At 42.8% G+C, this 5014-nt stretch overlaps 1 long non-coding RNA gene across 1 annotated transcript; it reads right to left on the bottom strand.

The window, feature by feature from the left end:
- Positions 1 to 1546: 1546 nt before the first annotated feature.
- Positions 1547 to 3794, bottom strand: LOC147598931 (uncharacterized). The gene is made up of 3 exons (XR_015260146.1): positions 3546 to 3794; positions 3274 to 3423; positions 1547 to 1665 (listed from the first exon to the last, which is right to left on the bottom strand). It is a non-coding gene; the product is annotated as an uncharacterized LOC147598931 (long non-coding RNA).
- Positions 3795 to 5014: the final 1220 nt, after the last annotated feature.

Raw genomic sequence — 5014 nt, 5'->3', positions numbered from 1 at the left:
TAAAAAGAACATAAATTCTGGCAGACAAAATGTAAAAGCGCAATAACATAGACTGAAGAAAGAGTTTAGAAGCACTTTGCTAAAGAAATAAAAAAAAAACGTAATAAATCCTTCTTGAACACATCAAGAGCAAGAAGCTTGCAAGAGTCAGTGAGCTACACAGGTATGAAAGAAGCATTTAGAAAAGATGATGCCACTGCAAAAAATTCCAAACTCTCTTTTTTTTTTAAATCTCTGTTCACCTGGAGAATCTCAGAGAAACTCTGAAAGCAGCACCTTGTTTATAAGGCATTCACAGAAGGTTTGTCTTAATTTAAGGTTGTTAAGAGTAGACTACGACCCAGACAAAATGAATAACAACTTATCACTGGGAACAGATGATATCCGCACAAGATTTTAACAGAATGTTAAATACGAATCATCTGAGCGAATACCTTGGTATGTAACCTTTCGCTGAAAATTGCTGTGATTATCAAAGGACTGGAAGGTAACTAATAAGAAATCAGCTTCTAAAAATAAATCCAGCGGTGACTCAAGAAACCACCAGTCACTAAATCTAATGTCCGTATTGGTCGTATCGGCTGAAGCTCTGGTAAAGAACAGAATTAGTGAGCACATGAGTAAAAGTAACACACTGAGGAAAAGTAAACACGACATTTGTCAAAGGAATCTGAGCCTCCCAGATCTGCTGGAATTCTTTGAAGGAGTCAAAAGAATGTAAATAACAGAGATCCAGCTGAGAAATTTCCCTGTATTTCCAACTCACTCCAAGCTTCCTGAAACCTCAGACGTTGAAGGTCTCATCAAAGGCTCTTAAATAAACAGCTGAGGACTACAGGTAAGGACCTCACCGAGTTAAAGAATAGATTAATATTGCAAAAAGAAAAAAAGACTAAAGGATGAGTTTTCAAAGTGGAAGATGATCATCAGCGGAGTCCCGTGGGGATTAGGATCCATGGTGTTCAATGTGTTCAAAAGTGATCTGGAAAGTAGCTGAAACAGTGAAGAAGACTTCTGATAAAAACTAAATTAATTAGGATAATATTTACTACAAAAACTTAAAGATCTCATGACAGTGAGAAGCCTCACGATAAAGCAGATGATAAATTCCAGCCCTGACAGCTATAATCTGGCTATCCATGAAAAGCAACACTAGCTTTATGCAGAGTGATGCGCTCTGAAGTAGTTTGCACAATTTAGAAAATGCATCCTGATATTATAATAGCTGGTTCTAGGAATATATCACCTCATTGCTCAACAGCAGTCAAAAAAATAAAATCAAAACTGCAAAATGCTTAGGAGAGAAAAGTGTGACTTTGCCACTCTATGAATTCGTGGTGCATCTGCTTTTTGAATACCAAGGGCAGTTCTGGTAACCTCACCTCAAAAAAAAAAAAAAAAAAAAAAAAAACCAAACAAAAAACCCAAACAAACTGTAACAAGCAAAAGAAAAGATACATAGCCAAATGACAAATAAGGTAAGAAGTACAAAACTGCTTCCATCTGAAAAATAAAGTTAACGTGCAGAAGTTGAATAGGAAGCGATCACTTGCCATTTGTCTTTCCCAATTGTACCGAGCAGGCCAAGTGCCAGAAAGCGGAGACGGACATCGCACAAGAGCTCTGTCGCCTGCCTTTTTGTTCAGCTGCTGAAGCCTTCATATCCTGTCAAATGAGAATTTCAAGGGATGTGTGAGAATTGTGACAGCTAGGTTTCATACACAATCCCAGCACGTTTTCAGGGAAAAATATAAGCGGAAAAAAGAGGAAAAAAAGACTGCTGTACTTGCAGTATTTTTTGTGCCCATTATCTCTAAATCATAATTCCTTGGAGTTCTCCACTTCCTTTGCCATCTGCCCTCACCACATTACAATTTCAGAATTAAAATAAATTAAAAAACACTTAGGCAGCATTTAGTAACATCTGACAATGGCAATCCAGCCATGTTCCTTGCCAGCCTTTATAGTGATGCATTTTGGTGGACAAGCTCAAAATGAGCCATCAATGCGCCCTTGCAGCCCAGAAGGCCAGCCACACCCTGGGCTGCACCCCCAGCAGCGTGGGCAGCAGGTCAAGGGAGGGGATTCTGCCCCTCTGCCCCGCTCTGGTGAGACCCCACCTGCAGCGCTGCGTCCAGCTCTGGAGCCCCCAACATCAGGAGGACGTGGAGCTGTTGGAGAGGGTCCAGAGGAGGCCACGAAGATGATGAGAGGGCTGGAGCAGCTCTGCTGTGAGGCCAGGCTGAGAGAGCTGGGGCTGTTCAGCCTGGAGAAGAGGAGGCTCTGGTGAGACCTGAGAGCGGCCTCCCAGTGCCTAAAGGGGGCTGCAGGAAAGGTGGGGAGAGACTCTTCAGCAGGGCCTGGTGTGACAGGACAAGGGGTAACGGTTTCAAAATAGAGGGTGGTAGATTTAGATTGGATATTAAGAAAAAATTTTTTACCCTGGGGGTGGTGGAGCACTGGCCCAGGTTGCCCAGAGAGGCGGTGGAGGCCCCATCCCTGGAGACATTCCAGGCCAGGTTGGCCGGGTCTGTGAGCAACCTGATCTGGTTGGAGATGTCCCTGCTCCTTGCAGGGGGGTTGGACTGGATGGGCTTTAACAGTCCCTTCCCACCCAAACCGTTCTGTGATTCTGATTTTAAGACAGCTCCTCTCACCTTTTTGCATTTCTCTCATTTTTCAAGCTCCTTTGAGCGTTGTGGATTCAGGTTGTTAACTCAGCTCCTTCAAGGACAGCACTACTTTTCACTCAGTTGTCCAGGGGCTAGTGTCCATTAGTCCCACACCTAATAACAGCTGAAACTACTGGAGAGCTATTAATAATATACAAGCAATCATTTTAATTGCAACTGAGTGTCTAGAATTCAGGAGCTGTACGAAGAGTTCCTTCTATCTAAAATATTATTGTCCCATTGTGCATTTTGGAGTTTAGCTCTCATTAAAAGTAATAGAGGGAAATAGTCTGTAGCAAACTGAATGTGTTTGTTTTCACAGTTCACCTCCTGCTCCTCTATGCTAAAACACACTCACTCAGTGACAAGACCACAGCTGTTGCCATCTTTTACTTACCTGCTGAGTGCAATATTTAGCTTGAGGGACACTGAAGTTTTCTGTTTGTTAGTTATCAGGTCAATAACTCTCACCTTATCACTTCAGTTTCCATTCTGTTGATAAAACCTGTCAGCCTTCCTTGAGTGGTTCCTGGCCCTCAGAAGAAATCACATTAAATTGGCACAACCAAGTAAATCTGCAAGGGATGTCCTCCTGACTTACCAAAGGGAAAGGGGGAGGATTTGAATTTCTCTCCCTCTTCCTTCTCGCACGGCTCCAATGTCCAAGCGCTTAGAGCGGTGTTGAAATCCTCCCTACGGATTCAGCAGTTCAAGTCAGCTCAGGTCTTTGAATATGGCCCAGAGGAGATGTCTGCGAAGCCAAAATTGATATGTTTAAGTGCAAGAGACAATAATCATTTCTTCAAGTATAAGCTAAAAATACCCAGAAGAAAGCGGAATTCATAATGGAGATTTTAAAGATCTGTGACATACCAGAGTCTGCACAAGGGTTTTAATGAGAGAGAAGCCAATTTAATTGGTCAGTGCAAGCAGATGCTTTGCTGGGTGAGTGGGCTATAACGTCTCACATTCCCATTTCATGCCAGGAGCATCACTGCTGTGCTTAACATGGCTGCGACAAGCCCATGTCAGAGGAGAGCATCGTCAGAATCGTGAAGAACCTTGATAATCAACGTCTCCGCATTGTCAGATCAGAGAGCCGAGCCACAAGGAGAAAGCACTAAGAAGAGGAGGCAAAAAGCTGACAAAGGAACATTTCTAAAGGTAATTGCTTGACTGACCATCTCTGGTTGTCAACGTGTGCTTAATTATTATGCTGGGCACGAAGCTAAACCAGCCCGTTAAGTTTTAAAGTCTGTTAACACTGTGTTAACAGGGAGCCGCTGCCTACCAGGGTTAAAATCTGCAGGCCTCCCCTGCGAAAACACCTCTGGAGTGTATGTCACCGCCCATAGGAAACCCAGAAATAACTTCCACGGACCATTCAATTACCACAATCACCACACAGCGCTCCCTCTACTTGTGGCACGGCTCATCAATCAGGTTTCCTGTCACCACGTCTCTTCTCATAGCAGTCACCAGAAGGCTCTGAGCTCCCTCCGAATTCATGTGACATTTACTGTCAGGGGCTGTCAACACCAAAAGATTCTCCCAGGGCCTCCAAGTTCATCACAAAGCAACAAGATATATCCCCAAAACGCGCTCCCAGTTCCAGCTCTGGATTACGATGACTGAGAGGCTTTGCAGCAGTCAGGGAAGAGTGAAATGGCAGCACGAGCTACAGCTTGTGCCCAAACACCTTCCCTTCCTTATTTTCTTGTTCGAAAAATACAGCCGCATTAAGAGAGGGTTTAGGCCTATGATTAATTAAGACTTCCTCAAAAATGCCCCTTAAAAACTTATGAAGGGAAAGAGGAGACTGTTTACCTCAAAATTTAGCCTTCCCATCTTTAGCATTGATCCCGCATTCGACGTCTGTTTAACAATACAGTGACCTAGTGGAAAAAATTTATAAAATTTAATAAATCAAAGTTGGCAGTATTGACAGAGTGTATATATGCACACTGGGTTTTGTATGAACATATTATAAGAAATCTAATAAAGTAAAACAAACACATTTTCTTTGCCTGTGAGCTGTGAAACTAGATCATCTGTAATTACAATGTCTCCAGCATACTTGGTCAAGTCTTATGGTGGGGTTTTTTAGCCATAAATCTCTGGCCTTAGAAAAAAAAACTGTTGTGTATCAGAGCTTACATGTTCCACCAAGCTACTTTGCTCAAGGCGCAGAAAAAGAAAACACAGATGAAAACGTAAGTTACCAGAAAACCACTATGAGACAAGAGGAAACCGCTCCAGCACCCAGGGAATAAAGTTCCAGTGGCAAATGTGCCTCAAAGAAATAATCCAGAACTTGGAGATACGTTGATTTTGTCTGGACT

The sequence above is a fragment of the Chlamydotis macqueenii genome, chromosome 14 (assembly GCF_036417535.1).
Source record: "Chlamydotis macqueenii isolate bChlMac1 chromosome 14, bChlMac1.mat, whole genome shotgun sequence".
Taxonomy (NCBI): Eukaryota; Metazoa; Chordata; class Aves; order Otidiformes; family Otididae; genus Chlamydotis; species Chlamydotis macqueenii.
This window is presented reverse-complemented; position numbering and strand designations above follow the sequence as displayed.